We start from the raw sequence: 21,162 nt of genomic DNA, 5'->3' as shown, positions 1-21,162 counted from the left end.
GGGTTGATTTTAAATTTTGCTCCTCTTATTTACTATGTGAACTTGGGCAAGTTACTTAGTTTTTCTAGGCCTGTTTCCTGGTGTATAGCATGGTATAAAAGTCTTACAGTAATAATAAACACTTAAAATAATCCTGGACAAGTAAGACCTTATGAATGATAGTTACTGTTGAGGCTCTCATCATCTTTCTCCTGGAATCACTGCTGGTCTTCTCCATCCCTTATAAGACCATCTGAGTGATTCGTCTCTCTCTCTCGGCCCACAGTCTCTTCCTTTCTATCGATGCCTACCCAATAACATTTCAACACATTCAAATCTCTTCCAATTTTTAAAAAACCCACAATCTGGCTTTGACGCCATTCTTTCCTCCTGCCATCCTATCTCTATCCTTTCCTTCGTATCTAAGCATTTGAAAGAATTGTCTAGGATAGCTGTCTCGACTTCTTCTAGTCCATCAGACTCCACAGACTCCTAAGCCAGCTCTCTCTAAAATAACACATGGCTTCCCAGGAGATTGCCAGCTCTCCTGGACACTTGATCACGCTACAACATTTAGTACTGCTGACACATCTTCTGTAGGAGGCAGTTTCGAAAATGGATCCCAGGGATCTCCACCTCCTGGTATTCGCTCCCTTTTGCGATCCTCTCCCCTTGTGTGTGGGCTGAGCCTAGTACCTTTCTTCTAAAGAACAGAATAAGACGCAAGTGAGATGGGATGACATGGCACTTCTGAGATTAAGTTATAGGAGACTTGCTTGCACTTTTCCTCGGAGTCTTCTTGCATGTTTGTTCCGTTGACGCAAGCTCCCAAGTTGCGAGGTGCCCTAGGGAGAGACCCCCATGAGAAGGACCCAAGGCCCTCATCCTAACAGCTCTTGGAAAACTGAATCCTGCTAACAACTGGACAGTTTTCTAACGGTTTGGAAGAGGATTACTTCCCAGTCAACGCTACAGATGAGACCACAGCCTTGGCTAACAGCTTGATTACAGCCTTGTAAGATACCCTGAAACAGAGGCCCTAGCTAAGCAGCGTACAGCTGACCCCCAGGAAGAGTGAGATAATAAATGTGCTTTGTTTTAAGCCACTATGTTTTGGGGTAAGTGTTACACAGCAATAGATAACTAGTATATCTTCCTTCTTAAAACCAGTTTCCTGGGTTGGGACTTCCCTGGTGGTGCAGTGGTTAGGACTCTGCGCTCCCAGTGCAGGGGGCCTGGATTTGATCCCTGGTCAGGGAACTAGATCTCACATGCATGCCGCAACTAAGAGCCTGTATGCCACAACTAAGACCCAGTGCAACCAACCAACCAAATAAATAAATAAATATTAAAAGAAATTTTTTTTTTCCATGGACTTCCACAACCCCCAGTTTTCCTCCTAACTCCCTATCTCCTCATCCTCTCTCTCCTTCACTGGCTCTTCTGACTGTTCAGCTCTTACCTCCTGTTGTTTCTCAAGGTTCTTCCTTCTCTACATTTTTCTCTCCAGTGTCACCCATTCAAATGCTGTCTATAATCCAGGGACTCTCAGATTTATACCTCTGGCTCTTTTGAGTGCCAGGCCCATGTGTGCAACTGCTTAAAGGTCATTCGCACCTGGATGTTGGTCTCACAGACTTAGTATGTCTGAAACGGAACTTGTTATTTCTCACCAAATCTCTCATCCTCCTAAGAGTTAAGCCTCAGTGAGCATCCACCCAGTTGCTCAAACCAGAAACCTGAGAGTCATCTTTCATTTTCTTTAGTCAGATATTTTTTGGAGCCCCTACGATGTGCTAAGCAGCGCTCTAGGCTCAAGGAGAGTTTACAATCTTGTGAGGAGAGAGACAATGAAAATAATAAATAAATTTTATGTATGTTATATATATTTTTATATATTATATACACAACAATAAATGCTATCAAGGAAAAACTGAGCAGGCAGAGCATTGAATGTCATGGAAAGTGAATTGTAGTATCAGATGGGATGGTCAGAATAGACCTCATGAAGGAAGCAAGGACTGTGCTATATGAATAAATATTTGGGGGAAGAACATTTCAGGAAGAGGGACAGCTAGTTCAAAGGCCTTGCTTTACCAGGAACTTAATTGGGTGGTTTGAGGAACAGCAAGGTGGTCAGTGTGGCTTGAACAGAGAGAACCAGGGGGAGATTATTAGAGATGAGGTCAGAGAGGTACCCAAGCCTAGATCATGTGCAGCCTTACCGGCTATTGTAAGGATTAAGAGTTTTACTCTGAGTATAACAGAACAACGGGAGGGTTTGGAGTGGAGAAATCATACAGTCACTCTGATTAGTATATTTAGAATAGGCTGTAGGGAAATCATTCTTCTTTTTATCTCTTGGCCCCCAAATCTTTTTATTTTTCTCACTAAGCCCCTTTTATTTTATCTCTTAAATATATCTTGAATCCATCCAACCTCTCTTAATTTCTGTTGTCACTACCTGAGTCAAACCAACAACTCCCCTTATTCACTCAATCAACTAATACTTGTTGAGAAGCTACTATGTTCCAGGCACCATTCCTATTCTCGGTGCTCGGGACAGAGCAGTGAAAAAACAGCCTGTGTGGAGCTTACATTTCTCCCTTGGATTTATAGCTTTTAAAAACTAGCCATCCCTCAAATTGTCTTATGTATATATTTGGTTACGTGTTCATTGTATCCTCTCCTCACCAATGTGTAAATCTTGTGAAATCAGGGGCATTTTCTGTTTTGTTCACCAACTATATTTTCAGTGCCTAGAACAGCACTTTTCAAATAAGATGTGCTCAATAAATACCAGTTGAACGAATGAACAAACTACTGCAACAGCCTCTTAACTGGTCTATTTCCAGTGGCTTTTAAACTTTCTTTGAACTCAACTCACAGGAAGAAAACCATTTTACACTGTAATTCAGTGAAGACACACACATGTATACATGAACATAATATATTTAAAAGTATTGATAGTGTGAAGCTGTCTGATATTATTCATTCTATCCTATTATGTTTCATTAAAAAAAACCCTGCCAGTTACAACTTTAAATTTGATTTCATAATCCTCTAATGGAATTTAATCAGAAGTTTGACAAACACTGCCCTGATGCATTCTCCACAACCAGAGTGTTGTGTCTAACTCAGAAGTCATGTCCTGTTACTTCCCTGCATAAAATCATTCAAAGGCAATCTGTCGGTCTCAGGCATTTCTCCCAAACGTCAGTCTTTTATGGTTGTTCATGTACCAGTGATAATATGACATATATAAAAATTTGTGTGAATTGAATCACTTTTGTCCCTCAGCCTTACCTTGAGCAATAATGTAATAGAATATGTTGGATACATGCGTTATATATTTTCTAATGCATATAAAATTCATTAGCTACCAAAAGAAGAAACATTGGATAGCACACCATCTAAAATCTTCTTGCTCACCACCCAGCCACACTGGGGAATCCTGCTCTCGGGATAAAGGTCAGATGCCTCAGCTTAGCCCACGAGGCACTCTGGAGCTGCTGGTGCTTTCTGCTGCAGTCTCGTTTTTTTTTTTTTTTTTAACCACTTCCTGCACTCATTCATTCTGAATGACTGGCTGGTCCCCAGAACGCACCAAGCTCTCTCTGGCTCTAGGACTCTTTACCCGCCATCTCCTTCCTCTGCCCAGGACTCCACCAGAACCCCAGCCTACCTCCTTTCAGGTCTTGGCTTCAGTCTCATGTTGGGAAGAGAAAGCTTCCCTGGCGGTGGGGCTGAGCTGTGTCCTCCCAGGAGGCTGTGCTTATCCTGTCTAGACTGTATCATTCTCAAGTGAAGCAGCTTCTTCATGTGTTTTACTCCAACTGAAGGCGGTGAGCTCCTTTTCGAGGGCTGGGGGAAGAGTATTTTATTTACCATAGTATTTTTAGTATTTACTATAATACCAAATATTCAAGACTGATTTGGTCGATGAATAGAAAAACAAATATATGGATTTCTCAAGGAAATGAATATCACTAACACTCAGCACATTGCCCGATACATGCTAGGCATTCAAAAAATATTGTTGGGCTTCCCTAGTGGCGCAGTGGTTGAGAGTCCGCCTGCCGATGCAAGGGATACGGGTTCGTGCCCCGGTCCAGGAAGATCCCACATGCCGCGGAGCGGCTGGGCCCGTGAGCCGTGGCCGCTGAGCCTGCGCGTCCGGAGCCTGTGCTCCCGCCACGGGAGAGGCCACAACAGTGATAGGCCCGCGTACCGCAAAAAGAAAAAAAATATATTGTTGAGTGATTGAAAGAAGTAAAGGCTGCTCCTCACTCTAGTGACATTACCTTTTTAAATGATTATTTGAGAGGTGGTCTTAGATTCGAATGGCTTTGCTCTATGTGACATTATTCTCTCCTCTCTGCCCAGGAAGAGGTCAGAAATGAGGTCAAAATGTCTATCTGTGGCCTAAGAGATTTTTGGGTCCCTCGATAAACAAGCTTGCTGTGATAGAGGGCAGGCAGAGTGTCAGGGAAGCTGCAGCACAGTGGGGATATATACCTGTATGCTTTTCTCTTAGTGCAAAGTAGCTATAGAGTAAATATTAAACATTTGAATTAATATTTAAATCCAAGGACTTCCCTAGTGGTTCAGTGGGTAAGACTCCACGTTCCCAATGCAGGGGGCCCAGGATCAGTTGCTGGTTGGGGAACTAGATCCCACATGCATGCCACAACTAAGAGTCCGCATGCCACAACTAAAGATCCCGCAGGCCGCAAAGAAGACCTGGCACAACCAAAAAAAATAATAATAAATCCATGCTTCATGTAGGTTTTCAGTGCATTTAATGCTATTTTACTATATATCCAATTTTGATGCCATTACCCCCCTTTTCTGAGATTCTAGAATACAGCCTATGCAATTTTTACAGACTGAACAGTACCAATGTTTCTTACAACAATGTGTGCTGTAGGGATATATAATAAAGGTTTTACAGAAACTAAATTATACTCAAAGACTTTTATTTTTCTCTTTTGTAATAGCCCTACTATTTGGCATCTTGGGGAATGCAATATTTGGTATAAGTGGAGTTTCCAAATATCGATGTTTAATCTTGTAAACACCAAAACATTAAAAAACAAAAACGATGGGAACTTTTCCAATATATTGCACACTTCTCGATCTTTTTTTAAAAAATGCCCCCGGGGCTTCCCTGGTGGTGCAGTGGTTGAGAGTCCGCCTGCCGATGCAGGGGACACGGGTTCGTGCCCCGGTCCGGGAAGATCCCACATACTGTGGAGAGGCTGGGACTGTGAGCCATGGCCGCTGGGCCTGCGCGTCCGGAGCCTGTGCTCCGCAACGGGAGAGGCCACAGCAGTGAGAGGCCCGCGTACCGCAAAAAAAAAAAAAAAAAAATGCCCCCGATATTAATGGTTCTGTGTTGACCTGAGGCTCTTCCCATGGACACCAGTTATTTGAATGTCATATCAGTCTGTGCTAGAGGTCAGGGGAACACACATGCAGACTCAGATGATATGGGCCCTGAGGCTAATTGGGCTATCACTTTAATGGTGACCTTGAAACTTATTTTCTTACAAACAAAACTATACCCCAAGTCAGCTGATTTCTGAGCTGTCCCCTTCCCCCTTTTTTCATAAGGGAAGAAGATAGCTTATGTAGCTATATAATCTTCTTTGGGAAAGCGTAAAATGGTTGTGTTTATGAAATATCAATTAGCAAATGAAAAGGTAAAACAGCCTGTTCCCACAAGAAAATTATCCACTTTATCACTGATGCTATCATTTCTGTCTGCTACCCCTGCCATAGATCACTTTCACCTAATTTTCAACTTGTATTTTTCTCTGCAGCCTTACTTGTTCACATTTTGTTCACGGAGTATGGATGATTATTCTGCCATCATTTCAAGATGTGTGTGTGTGTGTGTGCGTGTGCGTGTGCGTGCGTTGGAAAGAATTTGCTTCAAAGCTTACACATTTTTTAATTACCAGGAGATAAATGCCTCTCTAAATGTGAAAGACCTGCATCATGTTTGACATTTGTATAGAATTTCCCATGTAAGTTTTTAGATGTACGAACAAGGTGGAAAGTATGGTTTCGGTATCGGAATGATATGTGTGTTCCATCAGTGAGGGAACCCAAAGCACTTTCTGGCTACCTCTATGTTATCACAGCATATTATGCTGAAATTACCTCACTTTTTATCGCTCTCCTCTATTAGTCTAAGAGCTTCACCTGAGCTTAGACCACATCCTAGCCTTCTTTGAATCCCAGCAGTTGTGCTCTTATGTAGCTGCATAATCTTCAGGAAAATGTAAAATTGCCTTTATGAAAAATCACTTTGAGAATGAAAAGGGAACACAGCCTCCCCCACCGCTCCGTTCTCATGTTCTTGTGCATCTTGACCTTTCTCCCATGTCTCCCCCGGAATCCCTCCAAACCATAGTTATCTCACAGCTGATGAACTTTAGTGCAACCCAGGATCTCTTTTATCTCTTTTGCTGAGCCTTGAAAGTGGGCTTTTAATAAATGTTTACCCTGCACATTGGCATGTAGGAAGACGGTCATTTTGGGGGAAACTCCTTCATTGTGTTGATCTCCACAGCTGTTTAGCAACAGGGTAGTTTTAAGATTCTCTGGTAAGCCTGGAATTCTGACATGCTTTTAAAATTTAAATTATAAAAAATAGTAAAAACGAGAAAAAAAATCATCTCCACATTATATCGCACTATCTGGCAATAAGCTAATGTATGAAATCTTTGAAAGGTCGAGAATGATAAAAATTTCCATTTGCCATTCTTTCTATTTTAAGGAAACTCACAGTTTTAATACATATAACAGTAGTTAACTTGTCTTCATTCTGCTTAAACTTTGGGAAAGAAGAGGTAGAAACTTGATTTGCTGGTATTTGCTGAGTAGAAAATAGCAAGCGTCTTTACAATAGATCAATTTTATCAGCCTTATAAATAAAATTATTCAGGTAAAGATTATTCTTAGAAATAAATTCTCTGAATAATATTACATATCTTTTTCTGCAGCTTAGTTGCTTTTTTTTTTTTTCTGGCTCTATCATATACCCTCTTTATTCCCCATGCTAAACATTCTCCAAGATATTTTTCCACTTAAATCATTTTTCTGTACTTGAATAATTTCTATCTTGTCCCTTCCCTCAATCTACTTGTAGGAACTGATTTTTTGCCCCTATTGAATTTTATTTTTAGGAAATTTGGTTCAGCACCATCTATAAATGCTTTTTAATAGTAAGAATAACAACAACAATATCTATAACACATAGAACATTTAACTATGTGCCAGATATTATTCTAAATAATTTACATGTATTAACATTTAATATTCTTAACAACTCTAAGAGGAAGTTACTATTATTAGTCTCATTTCCTAGATGGGGTACTTGACAGCACAGAGAAGTTAAGTAACTAAGGTTGCAAAGCTAGTAAGTGGTAGAGATAGGATTCAAACCCAGGAGGATTTAGTTTAACCACAAGGCTAACCTTTAGGTCCTGATAAGGTTTTATCCTCATAATGTTGCTTCATTTTATTTTTTTCCTTTCCCACTGATATCATTCTGGCCCAAGACGTTATTTTCATCCATCACCGCGTTCTTGCACCTCTTGACTTTCACTCATGATTTCCCTGGGATCCCTCCAAACAATAGTTATCTCACAGCTAATGAACTTTAGTGCAACCCAGTACCTTCCTCAGGCTCCTGAGAGGTGGAGGGCTGCTTGTCTCCCTAAACTCAAGAATTATTGTGTAAACTTAATATCCAAAGTAGGAGTGAGTAGGTCATTCATTAGCTTTAGCTTTATTAAACAGCTTAATTTAAGTATAATTAATACCAAGAACTGCACATATTATGTGTACAATTTGATGAGTTTGGACATATGCAAACCCCAGTGATACTATCACCACTGTTAAGGCAAGAGACATCCAGACTTTCCTTTTGTGTACGTTTCTCTCTCTCTCTCTCTCTCTCTCTCTGGTAAGAACATTTAACATGAGATTTGTCAGGAAAACAAATTTTGAAGTGCACAATACCATATTGTCAACTACAGGCACTATGTTGTATAGCAGATATCTAGAACTTATCTATCTTGCATAACTGAAACCTTATACCCATTAAATAGCAATACCCCATTTCCCCTGCCCCCCACCCCTCCAGCCTCTAGTAACCACTATTGTATTCTCTGCTTCTATGGGTTTGACTATATTGGATACCTCATACAAGTAGAATCATGCAGTGTTTGTCTTTCTCTCTTGGGCTTACTTCACTTAGCACGATGTCCTCCAGGTTCATCCATGTTGTTACAAATGGCAAGATTTCCTTCCTTTTAAAGGCTGAATAAGGACTTCTCTGGTGGCACAGTGGTTAAGAATCTGCCTGCCAATGCAGGGGACACGGGGTTGAGCCCTGGTCTGGGAAGATCCCACATGCCGTGGAGCAACTAAGCCTGTGCACCACAACTACTGAGCCTGTGCTCTAGAGCCTGCGAGCCACAACTACTGAGCCCATGTGCCACAACTACTGGAGCCCATGTGCCTAGAGCCTGTGTTCCACAACAAGAGAGGTCACTGCAACGAGAAGCCTGCACACTGCAACAAATAGTAGCCCTGCTCTCTGCAACTGGAGAAAAGACCACGTGCAGCAACGAAGACCCAATGCAGCCAAAAATAATAGTAATAATAATAAAATAAATTTATTAAAAAAATAAAGGCTCAATAAGATTCCATTGTATGGTAAAGAAAATGTGGCACATATATATAATGGAATATTACTCAGCCATAAAAAGGAACAAAATTGAGTTATTTGTAATGAGGTGAATGGACCTAGAGTCTGTCATACAGAGTGAAGTAAGTCAAAAGAGAAAAGCAAATACCATATGCTAATGCACATATATGGAAACTAAAAAAATGGTACTGGTGAACCTAGTGGCAGGGCAGGAATAAAGATGTAGATGTAGAGAATGGACTTGAGGACACGGGAGTGGGAGGGAAGGGGAAGATCGGATGAAGTGAGAGAGTAGCATGGACATATATACACTATCAAATGTAAAATGGATGGGTAGTGGGAAGCTGCTGCATAGCACGGGGAGATCAGCTCAGTGTTTTGAGATGACCTAGAGGGGTGGGATAGGGAGGTTGGGAGGGAGGCTCCAGAGGGAGGAGATATGGGGATATATGTATACATATAGCTGATTCACTTTGTTGTACAGCAGAAACTAACATAATTGTATATGTTAATTGTAAAGTTGTACAGCAGAAACTAACATAATTGTATAAGTTAATTGTAAAGTTAATTGTAAAAAAATTGTATATGTTAATTGTATATGTATAATTGTAAAGCAATTATAATCCAATAAAGATTGAAAAAAAAGAAAGATTCCATTGTATGTATATACCACATATTCTTTATCTGTTCATCTGTTGATGGATGCCTGAGTTGTGTCCACATTTTGGTCATTAGTTTTAGAATATATCAGTGATCTGGAAGTGCCCTTCAGATCTGAAGCAGAAACTGAGGGAGAGGTATCCTAAGAAAAGATGGCCCACAGGAACAGGAAAAGCCATGTTTCTCTGGGTGGAGTGGGAATGACAAGATATAGTGGATCAGGCTCCTGTGGACCTATCTCTGACAAGTCTATGAATTTAGAGCTTTGCAAAAAAGCCAAGTTTCTCTTTAAGGTAGAGGCAGCCTTGACAAATGGCTCATGCTGCAGGCAACCACATGGGAAGAGAATATACTACTTCCCCATCCTCCTGAGCCTGGAAAGTCCAGGAAGCTTGGAAGATGGTTAATACAGGAGGTTCTGAAGACCTGGTGAAGTCTTTGGGGATGAGAGGTTGGAAGTACATTCCTCTCCTAAAGAAGCCAGAGGGCCAAGACTGAAGAGAACTCATTCCAGAGCCAGAGGAAAGGAAACAAGCCCTGGAAATCCCACCAGTTGGAGCAGGGGTGCCAGCCTTCCACAGGTTAGGCCTAATCAGATAAGATAGACTGGTGGCTGTAGGCTGAATCTGACCCACAGACATGTTTTGTCTAACATGCTTTCCTGTTTTACAGAAATTTAAATGTTACTTGTCAACATTAATATTAGGGAGAGCTCACCCCAAAGTTCAGATTCCTGATTTCTCTTGATTTCCTGTTCTTCACATTCTCACTTGGAAATGAGTTATGTCTACGCCCTTTAGACTGGCTTGAGCCGCCTGGCTCTTTACTGTCCCTTTCACTGTCAGTTATCTTTATATCTGACCTGCTTCACCTATTTATGTTACCTGCTTGGCTTGTTAGGCATTTAAGTTTGCCACCTGTGCACTGAATCCTGAGCAGCTTATGTGTACCACTTCCCAAAAGAAATTTCTACACCTGCTTAACAGATGTTTCCTGGAGCCGTCTCAAAAACGGTGTCAAAAAAAGACATAAGCTATATGTACTTAATATTTCAAGAAACTTTATAACTTGAGTTGTAAAGTTATAGCTTGTAAAGCAAGAGTTGTGTTTCTCTGCAGTGATATGTAATGAAATCCTTCAACAAAAGGGGCCCGTGAGCTTGTTTAAAAACACACATGGAAAGTAGGAGTTAGAGAGATAGCATGCATCCTATGCAGGAACCAGCTATGGGGAGAGAGAACCTCTTTTTAAAAGGGAGAGAACCACAATGAGATACCACTACATTATTAAAATAGCTAACATAAAAAAGAGTGATAATGCCAAGTGCTGGTGAGGATGGGGAGAAACTGGATCTCTCATACATTGTTGGTGGGAATGTAAAGTGATATAGCCACTCTGGAAAAGTTTGTCAGTTTCTTCAGAAATTAAATAGCACTTACCATATGACCCGTCAATCATAATCTTAGGTATCTATTCCAGAGAAATGAAAATTTAAGTTCACACAAAAACCTGTACACAAATTTTCATAGCAGTTTTATTTGTAATAGTAAAAAGATTGGAAACAACCCATATGTACCTCACCTGGGGAATGGATGAACAAATCTTGGTACATCCATACAATGGAATACTGCTCAGCAATCAAAAGGAATGAATGTTTGATACCTGTCACAACAGGGATGGGACTCAAGGGCATTATGTTTAGGTAAAAACATCGAAAGTTTACACGCTCTATGATTCCATTTATATCACATTCTTGAAATGACGAAACTACAGAAATGAAAAACAGATTAGTGCTTACTATGGGGCAAGGATAGAGTAGGGGGGTTAGAAGCAGAGGTAGATTTGTGAATACAAAAAGGTAGGTGGCATGAGGGAGTTTTTTTGTGATGATGGAACAGTTTCATATCCTGGTTGTAGTGGTTACACAAATGATACCTGGAATAAAAACACAAGTGTTTTTTAAAAAATGGTAAGAACTAAGTTCTGTAGTCTAGTTAACAATAATGTATCATTGTCAATTTCCTGGTTTTGATATCTTACTAAAACTTTATAAGATATTGCCATGGGGGGAAACTGGATGAAGGGTAAATGGGATTCTGTACTATTTTTGCAATTTCTTGTGAATCTTTATTTCAAAATAAAAATAAAAAAAAATAAAGGAAAGGAAAGTAGGCTGAATGCCTAGGACTGGTGTTGGGGAGGTGAGCAAGAGGAGCATGAAGGCGGCAAACTGGGCCTGAGAAATAGTTCCAGAAGTTTAACCTACCAAAGGCTTAAAGTTGCTCCCAGTCATCACTTCTGCTGTCACTACCTCTTTAGTGCTCTTTATTCTGACCATGTTAAGACAGTTGTTCCTCTGTTGTTTCTTAGTTATGGTGCTGAGCAGAGAACTAGATCTATTCCTGATGATAAACCAATCAGCCTCAGCCCACTGGGTGTAATCTCCAGGACTTCAACCCTTTTCAGTTATTAGTTTTCCTATTACCTAATATTCAGAGTCTGCCTCTTTGCTGTCAGAGGTGTTGTTTTTTTTTTTTTAACATCTGAATTTGATGCCATTGCAGATGCTAGAAGTTGCCAGAAGGCTGTCCTCCAGATAACTGTCCCTTGCTCTAGCTTGTATCAATGTTTTGTTGCAATTAGCATTCAGAATATGCACTGTCTTTTTTTTTTTTTTTTTTTTTTTGGCGGTACACGGGCCTCTCACTTGTTGTGGCCTCTCTCGTTGCCGACGGAGCACAGGCTCCGGACGCGCAGGCTCAGCGGCCATGGCTCACGGGCCCAGCCGCTCCGCGGCATGTGGGATCTTCCCGGACCGGGGCACGAACCCGTATCCCCTGAATCGGCAGGCGGACTCTCAACCACTGCGCCACCAGGGAAGCCCCTGCACTGTCATCTTATTAAAATTTATATTTTTTAATGGAGAAAGCACATGGAGAGGTGATTGTGGAGCTGTAGTTTACCCTTGCTCTTCTTGGTTACCCGTGGCTAAATTAAGCTGAACCTCTGGGCTTCTTCTATTTCTAAACAGGCATCACAATTTACTAAGGTTAATGCCTGGGGGAACATTAACCTTGCAGACACTAACCTAATTCAGTGCCATCACAAGTGCATAATGCAGGAATTTGGAGTTTTGCCAAAAAGCACAATTCAAATGAAGACTCAGTTGGCAAGGGGTGGAAAGGTGGGTGTGGATAAGGGAAGAACTCCAGAAATGGTTATATAGATATTTTAATGCCTTTCCTTTCCCTCGCCTCTCAGAGGTTATGTTTAAGTATTGCAGAGAGATGCTAAATAAATCTTCAGACTATTATGAAGAAATCTTAATGAAGGTGTTCATCCCATGGTACGTTTCTGATGCTCATAATCACTCAACATTCACTGAGCATCTATGTTACATGGCTGACCTTGTGCTAGGGTGCGGACACAAAGATGAGTAATTGTAAGCCATCGCAGTATGCATAAGCACCTCAGGGCGCCCAATAAATGTTAGTTGAATGAAGGCACCATTAAGGAGGTCACGGTTTGGCTAAGGTCACTTAAAGGGCCTCCAAGCGTTGAGACATTAATTGTTCAATTCCAGTTCCACATAGACCATAACCATGTCTTTTGCCATACAGACCGAGAAGGTTTGGGCCCCAGGTGAAGTGAGGGGGAAATACCATGTAAGATCTTGCGCAACAGGGTCCAGGGCCGGATTTCTTGATCTTTCCTTATGCTCACACCCTGCATATGGTTGCAGACACTTAACCGGGTTTGCTAGTTTCAAGAGCGCTGTGTTGCCGCTTCCGGAAAAGGTAGCATTTGGGGTGGTGGTGGTCAACGACTGGAGGTCGCAGGAGAGAGGACTGGGGAAGAGAGGAGAAACGAAAAAGCCAAAAGATTCTGAAAGATAACCTTTCACTTAGGTTCCCGCCCCTTCCTTTGCCCCGAGCCTGAAATGCACCCGGCCACCGAGTCCTCCACTTCTCAGAGCGATAAGCACTGATTAAAGCTGAAGGCGGACCCCCGTCTCATAGACATTTCCTCAGTTCTGGTCTTTTTCAAATTGCTTTCCTCCCAGCCCCAGCCCGAAGGGACCCCGCGGCTTAGGGCCAGCTTCCCCGGCCACACTGGGCTGTTGACACGCAGGCGCCGGAATCGAAGCCACGCTGGGTCTTCCCAGCCTGGTCGCCGGCCCATGGAGAGTAGGCGCCGCCGAGCGCTTCCCCTTGTGCGGGGCTTCCCACAATGCACCGCGGCGGCAGTGGCGGCGACCGCGGCGGCGCTCTAGCCGCGGCATGTCTGCGTCTCTACTGCTCTGGGAGGAGGAAGAGAAGGAGGAAGAGGAGGAGGAGGAGGGGGAGGAAGAGGAGAAAGGCGCAGGGGTGGGAGCTGTTGCCGAAGCTGCCACAGCAAAAGTTCTCCCCCCTCCCCCCTTCCCCTCCTCTTAAGGCCCCTAGAAAGGTTGAAGCTGCCGCCGCCTGCAGTCGGTGACCGCGCGACTCGGCACCCGCCCGCGGTAAAGCGCTCGGCCTGGCAGGCCCGGGCCCGGGGGAGGGAGGGGGAGGGGGCGGCGGGCGGGGGGAGCGCGCGGCGGTAACGGCCTGACCCGGGGGGAGCGGGCCGTGGCGAGGCCGAGGGTGGCCAGGGGACCGGCCGAGGCCGAGGGAAACGCAGGAGCTGGCTGGGGGACGGGAGGAAGCAGGGCGCGGATGGTGGGTTGGGGGGTTGAGAAAGGATAATGACGGGGGTGGCTGAAGCGAGAAGGCGGCTTCCGAGGCCTGAGGGGGGTGTCAGAGGTAGGGAAGGAGGTGGGATGGTTGCACAGGGTGGCCAGAGGGTGCTGGGTGTGGGTGTGAAAAGCTTAGGAAGACACCAGGTCTCTGATCACCGTGCCTGGTGCAGTGCTTTATGCACCGCAGGCCTCAGTCACTGTTGCTGCCTGAATGTGTTCTTTGGGAGAAGGGAAGGGCAGGGGTTGGAGAAAAGAGAATCCTTGCAGGAAACGTAGTGGGAGCGTGCACTAGGAGAGAGGCCGGAGGGAAAGATGCCGGGTAGGTGGAGGAATGCAGGGGGTGGCTGTGGAGGAGTCTTGAGGATTCTGGGGGGGTGTTCATTGTGCAGATACATTAGGTATTTCGTTGTGGAAAGAACTGAAGCGTTTCTAAGGAAAGAAAAGAAGGGATATAAGGAGTTTCCCTGAATAGAAAGGGTAGGTTTGAAGCAAGAGGGAGTGCTAAATACTGGAGAATATGAAGAGAATGCATGATAGAATAGACAGATGTAGCAGAATTAATAAGTGTTGGCCCAAGGACTAAAGAGTTATTCCAGATGGGCCAGGATGGCCTAGTTCCGAACCTGTTTGGGCTCTTCTGTAGATGACATTCGGTAAGTGCGGGTACCGGCAGTGGTTGGGGTCACTGATAATTAGACCTTAGGCTGTCGTTTGGTCTGAGACATTTTAGACCTGCACGAGTGAATATGAGAATCTCTAAAGCAGACCTTAAGAAAATGCCTGACCTACAGGGATTCTCTAGGCCATGGAGTTTAGATTTTAGCAATTTTGAAATATTATCACTTACCAGAGGCTGGGTGAACTCTATGCTGGCAGATGCTGGAATGGAAATTACTTGACTTGGCGGTTTTCTTCACTGCCCAGCTTATCTGGTCCAAGAGAACTGTTGCCATATTATGCAGCTTGGGTTGCAGTACACAGGGTTATAATTAATGGTGGGGAGAATCCATGCTTGGTGGCCCTTCTTTGGAGACTCGATTTGTAGCTCAGGTTAGTCTGACTGGATTGGTTCCATAACCCTGGGGCTGGTGGGAGATCTTTTGCCATTCGCTATTCCTGAATGGATACTCTCGCTGAGGCATGGTGGTATTGAAGAAAATACATCAGCCTACAAAGTGTGGGCCTGCAGAATGGAGGATTAGGATATCTGTTTTGGTCTTAAGTTGCAAGGAGGTCAGGACTGGTTGTTTTGAGGTCTAGGAGAACCTGAAGAGACTGGATGATTCTAGAGCCAGGTTGGAGGGAGTACTAGCATTTCCCTATCAGGAAATGTACCCAGGCTGTTGGATTTGCTGAGCTCACACCAGACTGGATTTTGAAGGGGGAACTCTGGGCTAGAACCATACCCTTAAAATGTATCTGAAAATTAGTCACCTTTTATATTATTAAGAAAGACTATATACACATTACGTTGTTATGTTAATTAATTAAACTGAAGAGAGGGTAGTATGAAAAACCCTTTTATGGATATAGAGGGTGGAGGGATTAAAGGCAAAGACAGAAATTTGGGGGAGGGATGGGAAAATTCAATCATTCATTCTTTCAGCAAATAACTCTAAAGGAGAATAATTTAGCATTTGAGTAGATAGGGGCTTTTATTAAAATTTTTCTTATAGAAATAATCCAGGATTATTTTTAAAAGATTTGGAAAACTTTCCATGTCAGTACATTTGGAGTTATTCGTTCTTTTTAAGGGCTTCAATATATTACATAGTAGCATGTACCCATTTTTATTGTCATCATAGTATGAAGAGGTCTGTTTTCCTCCCCCTCTTTGGCACTGTATATTATCAGTTCTTTTAATTTTTGTAAGTTTAATGGATTTAAATAAAGTATATCATTATTTTTCTCTCCTTTAAATTATATGAAATGATACATATACATAATTTAAAAAATTGTCCTGAGGGAGCTTATAATGAAAAGCAATAACCCCTGTCTCACCTGTCCATTGCAGTCCTACTTTCCAGAGACTACTTTTAATCATTAATTTTTATAATTCTTATCATGCTTTTCTCTAGGTCTCCAAGTAATATGCATGTACTCTTATTTCTTGATTGATCAAAATGATGTTAAAAGAGGAGTCAAGAGACTTCTTACTATGAGTGGAAAGGATTTGTGTCACTGTCATTATACCTTTTCTCCTATTCAAACTTTGATAGTTACTATTTTAGCTTTTTAATTTGATGTCTTTATATCTTTAATATTCTTAAAGAAAAACATTTAAAATTAGAGTGGAAAAACTGGGTGATATGATTAAGGGAAGTTTGATGGATGGACCTTTAGGAAAGACTAGGTTGTAGGAAATAGCATCTTTGCAGCGTTAAGTGTTGCTGGTTAGAGATGAGGAGAAGTTGCTTGGCAGTGATAGTTGTTCATCTTGGAAGTAGTTACCAGGTCAACTGCAGAATTCTTTGACAGTCTTCAGGAGAGTTTTAGTGTGGGGAGTCTGGGATTGGATTAAAATGATCCTTGATTGTTCTTTCCAGGCTTCTGTGGCAATTCTTATGTTAAGGAAGGAATGGATTGGTATGAATATGTGTTTCTTCTTTGTGGAGGAGAGAGGGAGGGATGGGGAAATTTGATAAGAGGGAGAGAAGGATGAGGGACAGGGTATGATGGAGATGGTGATAATTTTGTGGGAGGCTGAAGAAAAGGTAAAGAATTCTGAGGACATTTGGATATGGTTGACTGTGAAGGAGATTTTTACAGTGGTGAGACAGATTTGTGGCAGTCTTTAAGGAAATTAGCATATTTTAGTCACTAATAAGTTGGGAATATGGTGGAAAAGAGCATGCTGCTCATGTATTATGATAGATTCATAAAATATTGGTTTTTGAAATTTGGTATGAGGTACAACGTCCCTGAGTCAGGGTGACAGATATTGGGAGTATAGAAAGAAAGATGTTGCTCCTCTTTTCAAGAGTCTTGTTTAAGTAACCCCACCTCTTGAGAATCTTCCTTACTTTGAATAAGAACAGCATTCACATGTTGATTATACAGTGCTAAATCTTATATTAGTTTATGAGAATTATTTCTCTTTGTTTTACAAAGGTAGCTAGATTGTAACCTGCTCTAGAGCTGAGACTTTCCTTAATCTCTGGGGAAACTCACAACAGCTTGTTTTTTTTCCCAATTAATTAATTAATTAATTAATTTTTGGCTGTGTTGGGTCTTTGTTGCTGCGTGTGGGCTTTCTGTAGTTGTGGCGAGCGGGGGCTACTCTTCCTTGTGGTGCTCAGCCTCTCTCATGGTGATGGCTCCTCTTGTTGCGGAGCGTGGGCTCTAGGCTCATGGGCTTCAGTAGTTGTGGCACATGGGCTCAGTAGTTGTGGTGCATGGGCTTAGTTGCTCCGTGGCATGTGGGATCTTCCTGGACCAGAGATCGAACCCGAGTCCCCTGCATTGGCAGGCGGATTCTTGCGCCACCGGGGAAGTCCCAGCTTGATTCTTAAGTGCTTAGTAAGTACTTGTTGAATGCTTGATAGAAAGTAGTGTTCACCATTACTGATGGTGGTGGGACTGTGTGAAATTGCTGAGCACTATGGAGGTATTGCAGACAAAATTGTGTGTGTGTGTGTGTGTGTGTGTGTGTGAGATAGTGAAGGACAAAGGGATATCTGACTGGGGAAGGCCTTTAGATATAAGGGAAGGCAGAATGGATTAGAATGGAACTGGAACTATCCTGCAGAAACACCTAATGGGTGGGACCAAAGGTTCTCTTCTAATCTGAGGCTAGTTTAATCTGAGTAAATCTGGTCTGGAGCTGGGGGCTGGTTTAATTTGGATTTTCTTACCTTAGGCCTAAATGACTGTTTAGAGATCTTTAGCTGTTTTAAGAATCTGTCTGATTTAATTTGTTTTTAAAATAATAAAGTGTCAGATGAAGTTTCTTCCCTCAAGGAACTTATGGTATTTTTATTCTTTTAGGGAAGACATTTGTGAAGTAATTCTATAACAGTGTAAGATTTCAGAAATTCGATTTTTTTCTTTTTTCCCACAGTTCCCTGGCTCTCCCACAGTCTGCGTTTTCCCCATAATTCTCCATTCTTTCCTAAAATTCCCTGTCCCTTCCACTATTCTTTTTCCTCCCAGAATCTGCATCTCTTACAATTCCGCATGTATCCCAAAATTCCCTTTCTTGCCACCCTATCACAATTACCCCTTCTTTCACAAAATTACCCCTTCTTTTACAAAATTACCCATTCTTTCTCCAAATTCCCTATTATATTCCAGTTCTTTCCCTCCTACAATTGTTTCTCTCCCACATTCCTCCCATCTCTCCCACAATCCTCCATTCTCTCCCACAATCCTCAGTTCTTTCAGAAAATTGATTTTTTAAAACAAGTATCAAAAGTATACAGTACCTCCAAATGAGGATTTTTGTATTTTGGTAGTCACTTTCAGTACTAGTGTTCAAAACATTTTTCGAACACCTTTTCTGATTTATCGTCTAGCATATTATATACAGTTTACTTATATATTGAGTTCCTATTGTGTGCTCTTGAGGGGAGGGAGTCTATAAAGGTGAGTAAAACATGGTCCCTATTCTCTAGGAGTTCATAATCCCTCTAGGATGGCACAGTTACAAGTAATGCAAGGCATAGTGTTATTCTGAATGGTCTCATTGGTGACAAATCTTTTTAGTTTGAAAGATTTGATTTTTAGAAATGTTGAAGATCTGTCAGTATCAAGTAACATGAATAAAGAATAGTTTTGGTTTAAATTTAGTTAGTCACAGAAATGGGGACGATTTTTATTTATTTATTTATTTATTTATTTTTGGCTGCATTGGGTCTTCGTTGCTGCGTGCAGGCTTTCTCTAGTTGTGGCGAGCGGGGGCTGCTCTTCGTCGCGGTGCACAGGCTTCTCACTGCAGTGGCTTCTCTTATTGCAGAGTACGGGCTCTAGGTGCGCAGGCTTCAGTAGTTGTGGCTCACAGGCTCTAGAGTGCAGGCTCAGTAGTTGTGGCACACATGCTCTAGAGCACAGGCTCAGTAGTTGTGGCACACAGGCTCTAGAGCGCAGGCTCAGTAGTTGTGGCGTGCCGGCTCAGTTGCTCCGCGGCACGTGGGATCTTCCCGGACCAGGGCTTGAACCCATGTCCTCTGCATTGGCAGGCGGATTCTCAACCACTGTGCCACCAGGGAAGCCCAGGATTATTTTCTTGATTGACTTATTAACTAACTTTGGAAAGTACTCCCAAAGAGGAATTTGGAAATATTTTGAACAGTGGCAATAGCTTCACATGTAGTTAGTTAGGTACTAGATGAATTTTGGTTAAATGCATCAGATGGTTGGATAGATGGAGTGAATAAATAAGTGGTAGCCTCCCAAGGTAACTACTTTAAAGAGGACCACACTGATTTTAATACGTAAATAAATTCTGGCTCTGTTAACAGTTCATTACTGTGAACAAGGTAGTTTATGATTAAGTTCCCACATGAGTTTTACAGACGGTAGGTGCTATAGGAGTTCAGAGAATGGAGAAATGAGTATTGGCTAAGGTTTGGGGAAAGGATTTAAGTGTACCGTACTTTAGCTGGATATTTGAAAGGATTTCTTAGGGATCTCAGGAGAGGAACTAAATTGCTCCAAATTTCTCTTGCAGCCCTAGAATGAACCTAGAGTCTGGATCTATTTTTGTCTGAAGGCTTTCTGCCTATTTCATTTTAGCTACTCCTACTGGTTGGTTCCTTTTCAAATTCACCTTTGCTGGGTAGATTTTGAGCCGCCCGAAACAACTGGTGGCGGGGAGCAGCTCTGTTTCCATCTATGTCTAGTATAACTTGTAGTTTTTCCTTTTTTGAGCCTGTACCCCACAAATGACTTGGTCTCTGTGAGTGAAGAGTATGAGTCAACTCGGCTCTGTTTCCTGCATGCTTTTCTCAAAGTTGCTTTCTGAATTACAGGATAGAATAGACAAGAGAATTGAGGACATGTGTCCAGTAGACACATGCTTGTTGTATAAGTAAATGAATGAATGAGAAAGTGTCTGAGGTAATTTATCTAAATTATCTATATGTTTTGTTTGTTTCAGTTTATTTATTCATAACCTGCCTTTTTCTACAAAGGGTTTAATGGGGCTGACAAAAATATGTATACCATAAATGAATTGAAATAACTGAAGTCTAGTTGAAGAGAAAATGAAAGAAATATCTGTTTAAAGAGTATAAGACCTATCATTATGGATGTTAGAGAACTAAGAATAAAGTGGAAGATAAGCATTGGAGAAGGAAAGGTGTTATTTGATGGAATGTATGTTTCTGAAAGAAGAAAAAGGTTATTGATATATGACAGGTTATGGTTAGAGGAAAGCAAGGGAAGATTGAAGGTAGAGGATTATTGGAAATGGCTAATTTTGGGAGGAAGATGGTAAGACTGTTTGAGGATGAGAGTTGCAGAAGTTTGGAATGTAGTGGAAATTATTTATGATTTTGATTTATAACTGAGGTTTCAGAAAATAATAGGATGAGTTTTTTTAGTCAACAGGTAATGCACATTTGTTATATGCACAAGCACTGTTAGATGCAATCAGAGATACATCCTTTGGGATTTATATTCTAATAGAGGGGCTGGACTTGAGCACAAATAACTACACTATGATCACAAATGTATTATGAGAAAAATAATGTTACTTAAGTTAAAAGGTGGGAAAAAACATTTGATTAGGGGAAAACCTGGGACTGCATTTAGTAGCATGGAAGTGGCATTTTAGCTAGTCTTTGAAGGGATGGACAGGATTCTGACTGGCAGAAATTATTAGAAAGCATTCCAACCCAAGGGATTAGCAAAAGCAAAAGCATGGAGGCGAGAAGCCAAGGAGATGTGAGGAATAGTGAGTTGGTTTTAATTTTTTTTTTTTGATTTTAATTTTTTTACTATGATCCACAGTAAGGAAAACATGTCATATCTTGACCTAACATAGGCATGTATGAATGTTTGTGTATATGTATAAAACAAAAGGTTTCAATAACAATAACTGTCCTTACCATGTTGGATGCACTCTATGTTTTCTATTATT

The 21,162-nt window shown here is 41.8% G+C and overlaps 1 protein-coding gene across 3 annotated transcripts in view; it reads left to right on the top strand.

The window, feature by feature from the left end:
• Positions 1-13,663: 13,663 nt before the first annotated feature.
• Positions 13,664-21,162, top strand: part of ZNF148 (zinc finger protein 148) — a 130,460-nt gene continuing 122,961 nt past the window's right edge. For 2 of the 3 annotated variants that reach the window (XM_030858954.2, XM_030858913.2), the window contains exon 1: positions 13,664-13,865. The gene's annotated coding sequence lies outside the window, so the exon portion shown is untranslated. Of the gene's footprint in view, positions 13,866-14,202; positions 14,735-21,162 lie in introns of those variants that run through there. The other variant, XM_030858945.3, reaches the window with a different exon arrangement.

This window comes from Globicephala melas, chromosome 4 (assembly GCF_963455315.2).
Source record: "Globicephala melas chromosome 4, mGloMel1.2, whole genome shotgun sequence".
NCBI classification, from domain to species: Eukaryota; Metazoa; Chordata; class Mammalia; order Artiodactyla; family Delphinidae; genus Globicephala; species Globicephala melas.
This window is presented reverse-complemented; position numbering and strand designations above follow the sequence as displayed.